Genomic DNA, 10,839 nt, shown 5'->3' with positions numbered 1-10,839 from the left:
TAAATTTTATTATAATTTAGATAAAAACACATCTTTTCCCACGCATGGCTTCTTTCCCCTCCCACTTACTCTTATACTTGGAATATTCCATTTCATAATTTGATGTAATAATAACGTTTAAAATGATTTTAAATAAAATATTGACACTTAAACTAGGTTAATATATATTGTCATTAGTCTCAGATGTATTCATAAAAATGTAATAATCGATCCAATAACACTTTCTCACATGCTCCATGTATTAAAGTTTGCATCTGTAATTAAAGGTAATATATAACAAAACAAAATGTTTATATTATCAATAGTTTTAAAAAATATCATATTTTCACGAAGAAAAACAAAATAAGACAGAAGAAACAGAGAATCACACGATATGTCTACCCAGGACATTCTATAATTCATTTCAAATTTTCAATGTCAACATACATGAATAGTTTTGTGTGTGTGAATATTATATTTCGATACTTTTATCTTTCTTCTCTAAGAACATCTTAAAATATTAACTTCTTACCAACATAAAACAGTCAAAGTAGGAACAGGCTGAAAGTAACAACGAATTATTAGCTTTGTTCTGGGATATAAGCTTGTTTGTCCCATCTTTGATATAATTTGTTTTTTTCTGTATTTACACTCAACTTACGTATAAATTATTGTATTGTGCTGTTTATACTTAGTAGCTTAACTTTGTTTCTGTTTACTAAATTGAATTTCACAGTAAAATACTCAGAAACTCTGAATTATAAAAGCCACACAGATTAAATTGCTTAATTTTAAATATTAACTTTAAATGGATAAAAGCATTATTAAATAATTATTATTTATTCGTGTATATCGACTTCTTTCAAAGAAATACTCATTTATTGTACGGTTTATGTAAGCTGAAAAATTAAATTTTAAACATATTTCTTCATATTTCTTGGTGTTAGCTTTCGGTCATGTGATCAATTTGCTGGCATAATTCTTACAGTGATCTTTGTCGTATCTAATTTGCGTATTAGTGATAGTACATTATTTATCTTTATTAAACAGCTTTAGACATTTTACATTACTTAAATTTGACTGGATTAGTAAAATGAAATCACGCGCGCTCGGTCAAATCGGCACCAAATTAAAAAATTAATTAATAAAAATTTAGCGTCGAAAAACGGGTATTTTTACTTTAATCCAGTTTATTAATATGTTTGTAATCGAATTCAGTCAAAAAAGTTTTAATTTCATCATAATTTATTGATGATTTTAATTTTTTAATATTAGAAGGTAATTAGCATAAATTACAAAGTGTCGTGTTTCATCTTCGCTCCCGTTCAAGTTTATTGCTCTAGGCACGCGCCGATGTATGTTTTTAGTTCTACTGGTGATTAGGCTTTTATTTCAACCTCGTCCGTTTTGGTTACTGAAGATGGGGAGACGGGCGTCACGTGATCGCTTACCTCACATTTTACGACAGAAATTACCTTACCTTGAAAGTTTTATTTTTTTTTTCGATTTTAATTATTATTAACTATCTTTTTTTGATGGATTCTCATACTTATATGTGTTATGAAGTTGCAGATATTTTTTTTATTAAGTTTTACAAATTTATGTTTTTTTCTTCGATTTTTATATATAAAATATACGAAAATTCAAATATTTATTAAAATTTATCAGAAATGCTGAACTATAAGTACAGTGTGTTTTACAATACTATTGCGAACAGATATCGTCAATTATTTTATAAACATATTTATAATTTTAATTTTTATAAATTATTTAAATTGATGCAACGCGACGCGCTCAGAATCAATTAATTACTGTCGCGCGTTACTAAAGATGGCGATGGGACTCGATTCAATTACTTCTTCATTTCAGATGTTAATTAAAGAGTGTTATTTTAATATAATATTAAATAGTGTATGTTTATTATAATTAATAAATCTATATAGGAATAATATATATTAATTACTGACTGTATTTAAAAAATAAAAAAACGGATCAAAAATATAATAGAAAAAAAAATGTTTATACTACACGAAAATGTTTTTTACATCTATTCTATTAGATCTATAATAATCCTAACGATGGTGGACTTCACGCCGATCTCTGAATAAGCAAGAGACCAGATAATTGACATCCAGGCGTTAAGTGTCGCCTGGATGTCAATTATCTCGTCTCTTGCTTACATCTATTCTACTTTCAATACAAGAGTTATATAAATAATAATTAAGATAAACAGTATAAATTGGTAATACAAATAAAATTATATTATATATTATTTATTTATACATTTAAATATTCATTTCTATTATTCGTTTATACATTTTACATTATACAATGCTAAAACTTTATGTACATCTTGTATTGCAAAAATTATAATTAGCGTGTGCAAAAAAGTTAATTTTTTTATTTTCTAGGTTAGGCATACGGGGTTTCTTTCACTGATTTAGCAGACAGGACCTTTTGGATGCAGTATTCAACAAATGAACAACTTTTATTGATATATATATCAATAAATGTCATTCATTTGTTGGATACTTTATCCAAAAGGTCCTGTTTGCAAATCCGTGAAAGCAAGCCCTTATGCCTAACCCAGAAAATAAAAAAAATACAGAAAAATAGATAATATAAAAAATGAATACGTTCATATAGTGTTAACTTTCTAATTGTGTTCTTCCACTCAGGGAAATGTTGTGATGGTGTCATAAAACTTTAAAAAATAATTAAAAAATACCATTGTAAGAAATTAAATTATTTCCGGTCAAATTTCAGTTTATTAGAAGTAATTCACTTTAAAATAACGCGATTATAAACAAAGAAGCGCGCGCGCCACCGCTGCGGCTATTTTTAGTAACAACGACTGGCGGGAAATTTCAAAATTGAAATCCGCGATAACGCGCGCCATAGTGCCGATTCGGCACCAATAATTAATTAAAAATAACGGAACGCTTTAAGCAAAAAATGAATAGCGCATCATAAAATTGAAGAAAAATTAGACAGGTAATAATTTTTTCAGATTTTTCGGACAATTAGAATTTTTACACGAACTAATTAAAAATCGATTGGTGCGGAATCGGCACTAGGCGCGTGACGAAGGGTTAAACAGATTTAGACATTTTATATTACTTAAATTTGACTGGATTAGTAAAATAATTATATAAAATTTTTAGTGTTTTGCTTTTAGAAAAGCTTCAAAGCCACGTGACATAACAGTCATCCGATGTTTCACGGGAGATTTTGCGCAATGATCTTATTTATATCTAATTTGCATAATTATAATGGTAAATTATTAATCTTTATTAAACAGATTTAGTTATTGTGTATTAATTAAATTCATCGGTTTTTGTGGAAGAATTCTTTAAAACTTTTAGCGTTTATTTAGAAACTTTTTGTCACCTGATGACATTGGACAAAAGCATTTTCGTTTTGTCTATTGTATATGATCAGTTCGCGCCAGATTTCATGGAGTGTGGTTTAGTGTTTGTATTTTCTCATTATCTTTTGAAGTTCACTGCGATAAATTTTTATTACGTGGATTGATAGATTTTGCGTTGATTGTAATGGATATTCTAAGGCGTAAAGTTTACTGTGAATTAGTTCTAAATTTAGAAAGAAAAGTTGAAAATAATTTATTTTTCGACAATTAACGAGAACTGATCTTTGGATATAATACTTGGATATAAGTGGAAGTATGTATTATTGGACTACTAATTTATTTGTGCATATAATTATGTAGTTCTAATTTCGAAACATTTGTTTTTTAGTATTTATAAGCGTGTTATTTAGACATGTGTACCAATTTAGTGCTAAAACGTAGAACTACATCAAAGACCGATTAGAGGTTTTTAGAAAAACTTATCCTTTAACAATTTAATTTGATTATTATGATTAGTGTTCATGTGTATTGTTGTACTGTAAATTACTTCGTTTTACTATGTTAGAGAAAGTAGGTCGCACATTGGATTGAGGACTGTTCACTTTACAGAGTAAAGCTGACCCTCTCAGTAAAGTGTGTTTTAGGGAAGTTTTGCATTTTTTTTCTGATGCATGCTAATGATAAATATTGATTTCAAAATTAAATATTGATCAATGACGATCTCATATGTAATAAATCTGAAGATGAATATAAAAATATTTCTACATTTTTTTCATTGTTTTGTTGTTTCTTAAAGTTTAATTTATTCAAATTTATTATACGTGAAGTAAGTTTATTTACCAAATGCTAATATTTTAAACCGCTTTAATATTTCGGTGTAAATTTGAACGACGAATTTTAAAATTTTAAATAAAAGATATACTAAAATTTTCTTTTATTTACAATGATTACGTCACTTCTACAGAAAGTAGAACACGAGACGACCTTTACCAACATTTCTGTCTGGAGGGGAAAGCTCGCCAGGCGTCGTAGTTGTAAACGTGACAAACTTTACGTCATCTATTGTTGTGGATGAAATTCGTTTACTGTCAATTACATTTTCTTGAATTTGATTTGCAGGTTGAAAATATTGTCATGACTTAAATGCCTAAACTTTAAAAAATTATATAAAATTAAAATAAATTCAAAAGTTTTGAAAAAATCGTATCGCATGAAAAATCAAAAAAATTTAATATAAAACATAAACATACTCAGCAAAAAACATAAACTCCAATAACCACCACCTTATAAGTTGCTGAGGAATTTTTAATTAAGAAAACGAACGTTTTCGGTCTATTCAATAGACCATCATCAGGTTAGAACATACGAAAATGGAATACATTATAAATGGAACATCACGTATAAAATTCAAAAATACCAAAAAATCGTTAACATCCGAACCAATCAGAATAAAAATTAAAACGTAAATGGTACATAAGTGTAAAAATAAAATAACATACTACATTGGCTAAACATTAATTAATAACCAATAACATTAATAAAATAATTGATACATTATAAAAGAAACAACAAGTGTAAAATAAGAACTTATTACTCGTACTCATGTACTAAAATTACCTATCCTAACCGGATGGTAACTGTTCCAACTAATTAAAATTAGAATTAAAGGGCAAAAAATACCCAAACGTAAATTAACAAACACATAACAATATTAAAGTTATTAGTACACGCTAAAAATCATTTAACAGATAATAAAATATTAAGGATCTCCAAATACGAAACACATCGCAAATCATGAGCCATTTGTAAGTCTCTTAATTGCAAATTTCCAAGCTGACGGTAATCCCTCAGCGTCCCTGGCGTTAATGCATCTATTCTCGAGTCTACTCTTGTAAATTTCTATTTTTTCCGCCGTCTTTGCTAAAGTTGGAGAATATATTTGTTTGACGATTTCCGCCTCTTCCCATCCAACGACGGATCCTTCGGCCTGGGCCATCTGGGCCAGAACAGTTGCGTTAGAACTTTTCCTTACATCATATTTATGCTCTTTGATTCTAACACCTAGGTTCCTTGTTGTAACCCCTATATACTCCTGTTTTAGTCCTAATTGCTGATTTTCATAAGGGATCCTATAGACCCCAGCTCTATCCTCTTTCTTAATCTTCCCTTTATCAGTTCTCAGAATTTTGTAGAGGTTCGGGGCTCGTTTGAAGATCAATGTTGATTTTTTAATGTCCGCTATCTCCTTCATAATGCCCCGTACATTTTTGTTGAAAGTAAACTTGGTATATCCACTAGGTCTTTGTTTAGAGGTTCTTGTGTCACTCTTTTCAAACTTCCTCACGATACCATTAATTACGCTTCTTCTGTAGCCCAAGCTCTCTGCTATTCGCATGATCCTGTCGATCTCGTTAACCCTGTCCATAACGTTATCGCAATAAGTAAAAGCCCTCCTGACTAAGGTGCGAAAGGCTGCCAATTTATAACGAAATGGATCATTTGACTGTGGCGGGATGTAGAGTGGGCTATGTGTGGGTTTAGTATACACTTTAGTGGATAGATGCCCTCTCTTAAAAGTGATATTGATGTCTAAGAAGTGTACCTCCACTGAACTTTTTTGCTCTAGTTTCAGACGTAGGCCGTCTTCGTTATCGTTAATTCTTTCTATAAAGGTACTAATTCCTCGATTACTTCTCCAAATTATAAGGATATCGTCAACATATCTCTTGTAGTAAACTATACTGTTTCTGAAGTTGTGCAGAACCTTTTCTTCAATTTTCTTAACCACTAATATAACTTACAAATATAACCACTTTACCACTAACAAATATATTCTCCAACTTTAGCAAAGACGGCTGAAAAAATAGAAATTTACAAGAGTAGACTCGAGAATAGATGCATTAACGCCAGGGACGCTGAGGGATTACCGTCAGCTTGGAAATTTGCAATTAAGAGACTTACAAATGGCTCATGATTTGCGATGTGTTTTGTATTTGGAGATCCTTAATATTTTATTATCTGTTAAATGATTTTTAGCGTGTACTAATAACTTTAATATTGTTATGTGTTTGTTAATTACGTTTGGGTATTTTTTGCCCTTTAATTCTAATTTTAATTAGTTGGAAGAGTTACCATCCAGTTAGGATAAATAATTTTAGTACATGAGTACGAGTAATAAGTTCTTATTTTACACTTGTTGTTTTTTTTATAATGTATCAATTATTTTATTAATGTTATTGGTTATTAATTAATGTTTAGCCAATGTAGTATGTTATTTTATTTTTACACTTATGTACTATTTACGTTTTAATTTTTATTCTGATTGGTTCGCATGTTAACGATTTTTTTGTATTTTTGAATTTTATACGTGATGTTCTATTTATAATGTATTCCATTTTCATATGTTCTAACCTGATGATGGTCTATTGAATAGACCGAAAACGTTCGTTTTCTTAATTAAAAATTTTCTCAGCAACTTATAAGGTGGTGGTTATTAGAGTTTATTTAATATAAATTTTAAAAAAAAAATTTTAGAAAAAAATTACCGTGAAAAAAATTTATATATAAAAAAATTATGTGACAACAAAGAACGATTTTTTCTCTACTAGACTTAACTAATTAAATTTTTTTTCCTAAACGGAAACGAGAAAAACGCGTGGAAAAATTCTTAAAAAATTTCCCACGCTATAGCTCCACAACTAAGTGGTAGCGCTACAGCTGACTGTTCCCACTGTTAAGAGGTTAACTAATTACTTATTTTAGAGTATTATCGTATAAAGCATTGAAAAATATTAAAATCAGTGTCAAATATTCACCATTTCAATCAAAAATACATGATTGTAAACTTTAACGTGTTTCTTTACAATAACAATCGACTCCTCTCCCAGCTAAATAATTAGAGACAGTATGAATATTTGCAATAACTTCTTCTGTAGCCTAGCTAGACAGCTGCGGTTTGTTTTGTTTGAAAGAAGTGTGATTCTTCTACCTAACAGATGTACAAAGTTCAGCGATTCTCTGTAAGTTAATTATTTTTCTTTTGTTCGTAAACTTCAAATTTTATTATTATTTTAAATTTGTATTAAATCAAAAATTAAACAGTTGTAAACTGTCATATGTTTTTAATACTTTAAACATTATATTATTTAACCCTTTCCATGCGGTTAGGTACTGATCGGTCCGTATCATGTGACTTCTTCGTTTATCTGTGATGCAGAACGGATCGATCGGTCCAAATTAAAAAATTAATCATAAACTTTGATTAATTTGCGTTATATTCGAGTTTTTCAGAGATCTTAGCTTTGATTCGCTTTTCTGTATGTCGATTGACTTTGTTTAAGCCAATAAACGTTTTGTTACCACCCCTGGGCTTTTATTGAGTTTCTTCTGTCTTTATTGACGTTACTATAACTAATCGCAGACTTATGAAACGAAAAAATCGTTGCAAAAAGCCCCGCCTTCCACCTTCGAAGTAAAATGATAACAATCACTGTAAATTCGCTTTTTAAATCGATTTTTAATTCTAATTAATTAATTTAATGCACTTTGACATTAAATCAGCTAACTCGACAATATTTAAACGAGTAAATATGTTTTTAAAACTATCTAGCGTTAAATATTTCTGCGAAACTCCACCTTCTTATAGTAAGTCTATGGAAAGTGTTCGCGCTGTTAATTTGGCTTTAAATATTTTTGTCAAATGAATTCATATATATTTTGAATACATTTTATTATTTTACAAAAGTAAGAGCAAAGCTCTACGACTGACACAGTCGTACAGCTGACTAATCGGTCTCGCTTTACGATAACAATCGACTACTCTCCCAGCTAAGTAATTAGAGACATAGTGTGAATAATGGCAATAGCTTCTCTTCCGCTCTAGGTAGAAAGCTGCGGTTTGTTTTGTTTAATAGAGGACAGATGTTTCTATCTTACAGATGTACAAAGTTCAGCGATTCTCTGTAAATTAATTTTTTTTGTTCGTAACCTTCAAATTTGTTTCGTAAACTTCATATTATTTTAAATATGTATAAAACTAAAAATTATATAATCGTAAACTGTAATATGTTTTTAATCAAACACAAAAATCAGATTGAATATAGCGCGATATTGAAGCGAAATATCGCGATTTAAAAAATTACCCAAAAAACGCAAAAATGCGCCGCATTTCAATTCAATTTCAATTCAATTATTTATTTTAATCTGCAAACGCACATACTCTGGTTCCGCTTTATAGCATTACCAGGAAGAAGTCCTTCAAAGTTTATAATTAGAATTACAGAATGAGTATATGTACACTTGATAATATTAGATTTCAACATTGATTCCCGACATAACAGTAACATACATACATAACATACATATATAACATACATACATAACATATATAACATACATATATACATTTTTTTTAAATACATTTATATATATATATATATAATTAAGTAATATTAGATAAATATTATAATTAAGTAAATACTGTTAGTTCAAATGAACGCATACCATCCTACAGGTGTTGTTTCATAAATTCTTACCAATCGTTTTGAACAGATGTCCTTTCAAGTCTTGTAGTCCTGTAAGTTTCTATTTTGATGTATCATCGTCTACTCACAGTTGGGTCGGGTGTAGTCTATAGTACACACACAGACGGGTATCACTGTACTGTCACTTAAAGTTTGTGATAGTACTACGTAAATTAAAGTCTGTAGAACACATGTAGTACATCGCTGCACTGTCACTAAGAGGTTGTGGTCACTAATGTCATGAGGAGAATCATCGTTTATGTGATCTATCAACAGTATAGATAGATAGGCGTTTCAGGTAGAACAGACGAATTAGTTATAAATTTGGATAGGAGAACGATCATCCGTGAAACTAATCAGCAGTAAGTTGATGTGTGTTGCAGGTAGTACTGGCAAGTTAGAAACGAGCAGGATTTACTTAACAATGAGACCATTAACTATAAAATTTATCAATTAGCTTTGAATTAATTGACTTGTGACTAGGTAAGTTTTCCTGGCTAGTCTTCGAAATGCAGAGAATGTCTCATGATTGATCCAAATGTTTGAGAGGTGACAAGGCCAATCTATGTTTGAATCTTGCAAAAGCTGTCGTAATTCAGTTCTCTCTATTTCTGTCATTATGCAATCATATACATAATGTCTTGTGCCATCTTCAATCATGCAAGTTGGACATTGGTTTGATGCCCTGTTTGTAAATCTGGCAAGATAGCTTGCGAATTTTCCATGGTTTGTGAATAATTGAGTTGTATAATAATCTGGGACAAACCATTTTATTTTAAAAAAGTTATTTAGGTCTGGTATAAATTGATAAGTAATACATTGATCATTTTCGTTCCACTTTATCTGCCATTGGTTAATAGCTTCTTCCCAAAGAAGTCGGCGTAAGGTAATCCGGCTAATTTTGTTATAAATAAGTGGGACGGTGGAGTCTTGTGCTGCTGCCTTAGCAAGAGAATCTGCTCTCTCATTGCCCATAAGTCCGTGATGAGATCTAACCCAGGACAGTTCAAATGCGCATGTGGAATTTTTGATTTTGTTTCTTATTTCAACCGCAAGAGGATGTAGCTTTATGCCGTTAATGATATTGTATGCAGAGAAAGAGTCTGTATGTATATGAATATTGTTGTTTGGTAGGTTCTCATTCACCCATTCTGTGGCTTTTAAAATAGCTAGAAGTTCTGATTGGAAAACTGTGCAATTGTTATGCAGTCGATATTTTTGATTATGTATTTCCAAATTTCGGTCATAAACTACAAAACTACATCCTACTTTACCATCCATTTTAGATCCATCTGTAAATATATTAATATTCGAATTGATCTGTCGGACAAGAGTATTAAGAGTGAGATTTTCAGGAGACATGGTATTACAGTAAGGATAAGGTTGTTCGAATTCGTTCGCAGTTATTGTTGTTGATCCCACTTGAATTGTATCTCCCCATTTGAGTTGCTGTTTCTTTCTCCTTTTAGTAATTTCCAAATCAATTGGTAGCTTGCGTGCAATTACCTGAATACTGTTGTTGCTAGCAGTGCGAAAGGCTTTAGTTAGGGAAAGTAGAGCTCGTCTTTGTGAGGAGATTAATTTTCTTTTTATATGTACTTTATTAACTGCCGATCCCCATGTGCCACACGCATATAAAGTGGTTGGAACAAAAATACTATCATATATGGTGGAGAGAGCTTCGTTTGATAGCCCCCAATCTTTCTTGGCTATCTGAGAAAATGATTGTATAATGAGGCCAGTTCTGTCAGTTATATATTCAATGTGTTCTCCCCAAGTTAATCTATAGTCCAGTACAGCACCAAGATATTTCAATGTTTTCCCTACTTTAATTGTTTCACCATTCATTTTAAGTATAGGAGTTCTTAGATATAGATTGTTCTCTCGTGGTTTATTGAATATAATTGCCTTGGTCTTGGAGGTATTGAAGTTAAGTTTATGCTGCACTCCCCATCTGTAGATGTTATT

This window comes from Centruroides vittatus, unplaced genomic scaffold (genome assembly GCF_030686945.1).
Source record: "Centruroides vittatus isolate TY-2023 unplaced genomic scaffold, ASM3068694v2 contig_579, whole genome shotgun sequence".
Classification (NCBI taxonomy): domain Eukaryota; kingdom Metazoa; phylum Arthropoda; class Arachnida; order Scorpiones; family Buthidae; genus Centruroides; species Centruroides vittatus.
The sequence above is the reverse complement of the archived record's forward strand: the minus strand, read 5'-3'. Positions refer to the sequence as shown.